Source organism: Bidens hawaiensis, unplaced genomic scaffold, assembly GCF_021521415.1.
Source record: "Bidens hawaiensis isolate Kalapana, Puna unplaced genomic scaffold, B.hawaiensis_p1.1 tig00053946_1, whole genome shotgun sequence".
NCBI classification, from domain to species: Eukaryota; Viridiplantae; Streptophyta; class Magnoliopsida; order Asterales; family Asteraceae; genus Bidens; species Bidens hawaiensis.
In genome coordinates, this window is record NW_027499710.1 from 1 (window position 1) to 8,236 (window position 8,236).

At 35.7% G+C, this 8,236-nt stretch overlaps 1 long non-coding RNA gene across 3 annotated transcripts; it reads left to right on the forward strand.

Annotated features, from left to right (window-relative positions):
* The first annotated feature begins 1,524 nt into the window (after nucleotides 1–1,524).
* On the forward strand, nucleotides 1,525–4,884 carry LOC143600331 (uncharacterized). Of its 3 annotated transcripts, XR_013147456.1 has the most exons (7): nucleotides 1,525–2,444; nucleotides 3,321–3,366; nucleotides 3,453–3,570; nucleotides 3,926–4,001; nucleotides 4,103–4,170; nucleotides 4,263–4,394; nucleotides 4,606–4,880. It is a non-coding gene; the product is annotated as an uncharacterized LOC143600331 (long non-coding RNA). The 3 variants fall into 3 exon arrangements; XR_013147457.1 differs by having other exon boundaries at nucleotides 3,321–3,570; nucleotides 4,251–4,394; nucleotides 4,606–4,884; XR_013147455.1 differs by having other exon boundaries at nucleotides 3,321–3,570; nucleotides 4,606–4,881.
* Nucleotides 4,885–8,236: the final 3,352 nt, after the last annotated feature.

Below are 8,236 nucleotides of genomic sequence, written 5' to 3' on the forward strand. Positions count from 1 at the left end.
TTTCCGTTAGCTCTTGCTAAGATTATAGTGGAAAAGGGAACGAAAAATATGGAGGATTTGATGACTCAATGTCAGATCTATGGTTTGTGTTTTAATTTCTTTAGTTTTATTTACTTGTTTATGTTCCTCAATATTCGCACTTATGATTTTGGATTTATTATGTTGCATATGTTAAGAAATCGCACAATGTGTGTCTTAATATTGTAAAATTGGATGTTGAAATTATTACGTTTGAACTACGAAAAGAGAACGTGTTAAGCTAATAAAATGTTTCAGTTTTAGAAAGTGTGTTGTTGTGACTTCGACAATTGTTGATGAAACTTCATCAAGGCCTCAACATTTAAAAGACACCAGATGTTGGTTTGTTGGTACAGTAGCACTTGGTTGCTAGATATTAAATCTATAATTTATAGAAGCTTACTGAATATTTTATGCATTATGTCGTCATAGCTTTTGGTATGATTCTAAGTATTGTACGTCAAATGAAGTAATGGGCGTTCGATGAATGATGATGATATGAATATAAAGCAATGTATATAATATGAAAATTATTTTGTTTGATTAATAAGAGGCTTGTTAAATATTTTTGTAGAGATTGCTCTTGACTTGTCAGCTCCAACATGAGGAGGTCTAAGTTGTTAAATGATGTTAACATTTTTTTTATTTGTTGTATTTCGGTTTTTTTATTTGTTTTTTTATTGAACGTCTAAGTTTTTTTGTTTACCATTTTTCATGTTCTGGTTTCGCAGGTACTAGTAGAAAATATACCTTAATGACACGCCAATCATGACACACAGTAATTTTATGACGTGTAAAAACCGCGTGTCACTAAATATTGTCATCTTTCATAAAAAATTGAAGAAGCAAAGACACGCATTTGCTTGTCGATATTTTAGTGTCATAAAGGTAAAAAAAAAAAACCCCCACGGGCTACACTTTTCCGTGTGTCATTTGTAAGTGTCACTTTTTTATTTTGTTTAAAAAAAACATAAGTAAAAAACCCTCTCATCTCATCTATCTCTCATGGCATTAACCTAATTCCATATCTCTCATCATCGATCGCTCAATTATGGCTCTGGCTTTACAATTACGGCTCTGGATCTAAGGATTTGTTGCATCTAATTCACAATTACGGCTCTAATTACTCGTTTACGGTATAATCTCTTACTTGTTGTGTTAAATTGGGGCATAAAGTGGCTTTACGGATCTGCTGATGCATAAATTAGTTAAACTTAAACTGGTGCATAAATTGGTTAGGTTTAAGCTGCTTAATCTCTTGTTGTGTTAGTATATAAGTGTTAACTGTACATCCTCTGTATTATAATAATCTGAATAGTGAATAAATGTTTTGAGAATTAATGACCTGAAAAAATCTATAGATCTTATCTTGGCTGCAGAAACCATGATTAATCTGGAAAATAAAAACCTAAAAAAAAATTGAATCAGTTTAGTCTCCTCAAATATTCAGAACTTGAATAAGCCACAAGTCGATTGTTGTATCATTTGGGGGGGGGGGGGGGGGTTGAGTGTGCGTTTTCTTTGCTGTGATTTTTGTTCCTTTGTGTTCGTATTGCGTCTTTTGGTTAATTTTTCTAATTTCAGTATTGAGCATTTTGTGGGTGTGTCATTACATATTCTTTCCGCACATCACAATTACACGAGTAGTTTACTTAAACTGGTCAAATATTTTAAAAATTAGATAGAAATATATTGCAGAACATGTTTTAAGAGGAACTGTTTACTGTTGGATTGTCAATATAAATCGGTTGGGTTCAGTTTCTTGTTTCGGCCCGTTAAGCGGTTTTTGAAAAGATTGAACTTATAAGATAAAATATTTTTTGAGATTTAAAAAAAAAGTAAATTTCAGAAGTCGTTTGACAGAAACTCTAGCAGAGCCTATCTAACAGTAGCTTGACAGCAGACTGATACGTGCATACCTGTTGACGAGCTGTGGTAAATCTGGGACATCGGCTGTTGCTTAAGTTAGGTCTTTTCTGGCTTCACCAGTTTTCTTAAACTGTTCGTGTTTGCAGGTTGCTGGGATACGAACCCGTTTAAGTATTAAGGGTTCTGATTGTATTGTGAATCTATTTTATATGTCATAAATTAAATTGGTTTGGTATTTAGGTGAAAATTTTAAACTTAAAAGACAATTCAGTATAAGATTTAATTTTTATTAAAGTATCTGTTTGTGAATACGTTTCACATTTTTTATGTTGTAGTGATTCTAGGATTCGTTTATGTTAATCAATAGTTGTGTTGTTACAGTTAACTTTGCTGTGTTATGTGTTGTGTGTAGGTGTTTCACATTCATTATGTTAATGTTCTAATGTGAATGTGACTTTTTCGTCTAGACGTTCATGTGTTTTTCCCAGTTTTAATGTTTCAGCTTAGCTTCAAGGTTTCGCGCGTTCATTCAGCATCTTTATCAGGCCGGATCTAAGGTATGTTTCCTGTAAGCAATCGTTTATTTTGTATTTGTATGTTGTTCGTTTGTGTATCGAGGATGTTTATATGTGTGTGTTGAATATATGTGAAGGTTAAAGGGTATAATTTAATTATATCTAACAACTTAATAGCCAAATAACCTTTGTGTGGACGGTGGAGCTATGTTCTCGGTTTATACGTGTGTGTGTTTAGTATATGTCTTTGCTCATAACTGATATGGACCGGCTTCGCAAGCTCACTTAAGAACAGGCCCTGCTTCGCCTGTTGCTCATTACCGATATGGGCTAACAAATGAGCCCGTAAACCATGTAATTTTACGTGTATATATAACGTAAAAGGCCAAATTGTAGATGTTGACTAAACAACAGGCCTACATTCATAAATACAACAGGCCGTTAAAGAATGGTTACCGTTTTCATATGAGATTTTTAATTATTTGAATCTACCTACTTAACACATTAATAATCTTGGATTTAGCTCAAACAAATTATGATCTTTTAATGTGTGAATAAAGACAGATTAGAATTTCTATACTTTATTTACTAATGAAAGTTAGAAATATGCAATAACTAATAAAGCAAACAAGCTACTGGTTGCAAACATGTACAAAGAAATAATTAAAACAAGCATGAAATTGCCAATAGGACATAGTGAAAAATGAAAATTAGTCAACTGTAAAGGGCAAAACCTGCAGTATGGTCAAATGATTACAACTAAAAGTTCGTTTTATTCAACCATAATAATGTTTGCAATAACATCTAATACAAACAACACGTTATAATTATTTTATAAAACGATATTATGAATGTATTAACTCTAAATACTTATTTTAGATTATATTCCATGTCTTGTGGCCATAACATCCTCTGAAGATGCTGAGGAAAATATGAAAACTTATCTTACTATGAAAAACAACAGGTAACAGTTCAAGATTCAGCCAAAATGTTTCTCTTTTTTCTTATGGGTACTAACAATCTTCCACACAATTTTTTCCCTTAAAACAGCAACATATCAGTTAGGATCACACTTTGGCCTGAGATACGGAAGGCGTTTTGATCAGTCGAATGCCGAAAATGCCAGTCATCATTGCTGTCATATCAACATAGGTCACAAAATTCATCCGTAAGTCAATCGGCCAAACTGTTATAATCCCTTTCACTTATCTACAATCACAAGAACAATACCGATACACTAACAACTGTCAACATGGATCGGACTAATAAATAGTTATGCATATGCCTTATATTCATAAATACCAATTAAAAAAAGACCTATTAGAAATAACGATGGCCTTTCAAAATAAAATAGAAATAATGATGGTGTAAAGGGAAAGAGAGAGATTGAACAAGGGCCAAAAGTCAAGCTGGACTCCTTTACGCAGAGCCCATTGAACCGATTTGCTTTCTTGGCCTTTTACGACTATGTTACACATATTTGCAAAAAAACCCATAAAACTAATCTTATTATAAAACTGCAGGTAATTACTTGCCTCCTGAAAAGAAGGTTAGGAATTAGCAGGGATACGAAAAAAGTCTTGCTTTTGGCAACTGAAGGTAAACTCCAAATCCAAAAATGTCCTCCTAACTCCACTTCATTACACACACACACACACAAAAATGGATGATTATAATATTCTCAATAATTTGCGGGGAAGGTGATGTGATTGCATATAGTCTCATCGAGTTAAATTCTTCATGGACAGTTGTGTTTTCATCCTTTCGGGTAACTTTAACAGCCAACATATGTCTCAAAAGAATCTACATTGCCGGTTTTATGTACTATTTCCTTTTGTAAAATATCAGTTTACATGGCAGGTTGGAAGAATATCATATTATGATGCTAAGGACATTGTTCTCATACTTGTGACAAAATATCCTATTGTATCAGACAAGATTAATGAAAACGGGCAAAATGATTCTCTTTATAAAGAAGATGGTACTTTAGAGGTAAACAAATTCAGGTTATGTTTTTATATGTAATAGTTCAAACTGGTTAAAAAGCATTATCTTAGAAACAAACTAGAAGCTGCATGAACTGTATTCTTTCTGAAACATCTTAAACCCTTTAATTCAAAAAATTCAGATTATCATTCAAAATATAATTTTTTTTGACAAATAATTTGAACTTGATGTTTAAGTAATCTAAATTTTTTCTCAGGTTGGAGGAGGGAATAATGAATACACTGATGCTGATATTGATGGAATTCGTGGAGATGGTCTACTCTTGTGACATCCTTTATTTACCCGTGAATGTTCGTATCGATGTTAATGAAATGTTAACTTTGAAATATTGTTAATTTTGAATGTTTGTTAGTATGTTATGAAATATTATATGAAATGGATTATTTTGCTATATATGAATTTGTTTTATTTTGAGTCGTTAATTGTCATTATTTAATGTGGAAATTATAAATATGCCAAAAAATTATTTTTTATAATACTTAAAACCATGACACGCAAGGTAATCGCGTGTCAAAAAAAAGTTGTCAATAATGTGTCATAAATGTTTGTCATCAAAAGATGACACATGAATTTGCGTCATTTTTTCTTTATGACATGGTCTTCCTTGACACGTGATATCGTGTCATCTACCCCTTTAATGACGCGCATGGCGCGTCATTCGCGTCATTAAAGGTCTATTTTCTAGTAGTGAGATTTTCTAGTAGTGAGATGAAGGTTTAAGTAACAGCGACCAAGTCATTGATGGCATTCAGATACGCTTTTGAAAGAGAAAAGTGTCCATCTCCGTTCGAAATGTGCGAGTTTATGAAATGCGATGCATCATCCAAATAATATTTATATTATTAAGCATGAGTGATAGGCAGTGGACGCAATTTCACAATTACATAACAAGAACAAAAAGGACATTTGATAACCAATGTCAAGGCTTTGAAATTTTTCTAAAATGATTTATATGTAAAGTTATTTAAAACGTTAATGTATTCACTCCACACTAACTTCCAAATTAGATTACTTCAAATAAAATACTCTTACCCTAGGCAAAGTTAGAAATCAAAAATACTCATTTACTGTTTCGACTATTATAATTATAAGCTTTTAGCCATTGAAAATATTTTCTTGATTTTAAGCTATAAGTTATTATCAGACAGGTCAACGATCAGCACACCACACCAGGGTTATAACATAATTCACGAATCTTGTATTATGTGTCGTTAAAAAGCTGGGTGCTGTCTTCGGCCATAAAAGCTGGGTGCTGTCGGACCTTCACGTATAAATCAAGTTTTTGTTATCAGAGCCATCGGCAATAACCGAAACACGTTATAATCAAGTTTTTGTTCTCCCGAACCTCCCGATTTATACGAGCGTAGAATACGTATAAATCAAACACACGAGCAATAACCGAAACACGTTATATTGATAACACGAACACGTGACACGCGGTCACTATTACAGACTCTGACTTGTAAACACGTAACCCTAACCAATCTCGCGAACTCACTAACTCTCGAACTAACGAACTGTTACGGTGAACAGTTATATAAACACGACAACTTCGCCTCAGGCGAAGTTGTCTATAACTTCGCTTGTTCAACAAGTTCGCCAGAGCGAACTTGTTAACAACTTCGCTTGTTCAACAAGTTCGCCTGAGCGAACTTGTTGACAACTTCGCTCGTTACATAAACATAAACATAATCAAAAACATAATTACATTACAGACTCGATTACAATCGTTAGACTATGAACCACTGACAAACATGTACCAACAGACTCCCCCTTGGCAGTAGCTTCATATCTTGATCTTCAAAGCTTGAGTCTTGTAATCTTGTACCTTTACGCGTGCGCTCCTTCTCTAACACATACCGACACCACCCTTTGATATTTCCTTGCTTGATCCTTCCAAGCAGGAATGTAGAAGATCTTCTTTTCGTTGAGCATCTTCAGATCAGCTTGCGATAGATTAACAAGATGCATCGGGTCGTAAACCCTAAGCACTTTTTGTTCATCCTCATCTTCCATTACCGCCTCCGCTGTTTCACAATCCACGAACCACCATTTTAGGTCTTTGAGCACGTCCTTGGGCATAAGCTTCATCGGTACTTCTTTAAGGCACCGGATCGGTTTATACTTCATAACCATCCAAGGCTTTCCATCAGCTCTTAAACCTCCATCCTTGTCTTCGACAAGTTTCCCCTTTTGTGGTTTCAGCAGCTCAAACTTCTTCTCCTTAATGCTCTCTTTCCATACGATCTTTCCGATGACTCTAGCCATGTTATTGTCACTTCGATTTATCAACCCCAATCTGGCTAAGTCTTTAACCTCACATTCAGGCAGTGTGTTTAATGATCTCAAAGTTCTCCTGAAGTACTGAATCCCGTCATATCTTTTGATCACGAAGAGCCGCAGCTGCTCATCATATATCCAGCAGATAATACCTTTCTTTGCTTCAGCGTATCCCTTAATATTGTAACTCTTTTTGAACATTTTAGGGACCGCCGGTTTCTTCGTCTTTACGAACCATTGAGCACAACCTTCCTTCCAATTCTGCTGCTCTTCCCATTCAGTATCTTCCACCACTGTCTCATCACCCATATCGGGCATCTCAACCTCTGGAATCTCGTGTTCAATATCTTCATCTACTATCTCCCCTTCTTCTATCACATTTTCAACAATAATTTGCTCACCGATCTTCTCAATCTCATCACTCGGCAGCACATCTTCTTCAAGCATAAAATCATCATCATCATCTAGCTCTTTCAACGCGTCGATTACATCATCAACATCATCATCATCACCAGCTGCGCTTGTAGACTCCCCCTCAGCTGTGGAAGTACCAAGAGCTATAGAAGTTCTTGGCAGCTCACCACCTGCACCTTCCGGTGCATTGGGATCATCGTCATGATCTTCTCTCCGTTTTGTCCTCAACTCATCTCCCCTACAGGTCATCTCCCCCTGAGATGCCAAGAACGCTTTCATAGCGTCTATGATCTTCCCATGCTCGACCAGGAGGGAGGCCTGTAGTTGGTTTGCTTCCACTAGGCTTTGAATTGTCTTGGACTGCTCAGCTACGATCCGCTCTAGTGAAGCTACGATCTGCAGTTTCGGTTATAAATCTGCAGTTTCACGTATAAATCAAGTTTTTGTTATCAGTAAAATACAATTGGTATCAGAGCCATCGGCTCGATTGTGAGGTTCGGGATTTCACGCGGGTGTAGAAAACGTCTCGTTTGACCTATTCACGGGACGAGTTTTTGTTCGTATTGAGTTCTAATCACTATATACAGTCATTTTCAAGCCTTTACAACGACCGGAAACTGCAGATTCGTCGTCATCAGATCTGAATATTTTCAGTGTTCATCGGGCGAAGTTACTGTTCTTCAGGCGAAGTTGCCGTCACTGAAAGTAGGGTTTCGGCGAAGATATAAGGTTAAGCGAAGTTATTCACAACTTCGCCTGCCTCATAAGTTCGCCTCAGCGAAGTTATCCTCAACTTCGCTTACTTGATAAGTTCGCTTACCGTAAGCGAAGTTATTCTCAACTTCGCCGAGTCACACGAATTTAAGAATTTTTCCAGCGAAGTTAACACTTAAGCGAAGTTATTCCTAACTTCGCCTTTAGTACTGTTTGGACAAATTTTTTAATTTTTCGGGTTTTGAGAAGATGTCGCAAATTAACATCTCTGAATTGGTGAAAATGGAGGTCGAAGCGGGATCAGCCACTAAGGCCCCAAGGCTGTTAAAAGGAACCGACTTTGTTGCATGGAAGGATCGGTTTATCCAGTATATTAAATACCAGGATGCAAAGATGTGGGTATGCATCCAGGATGGATA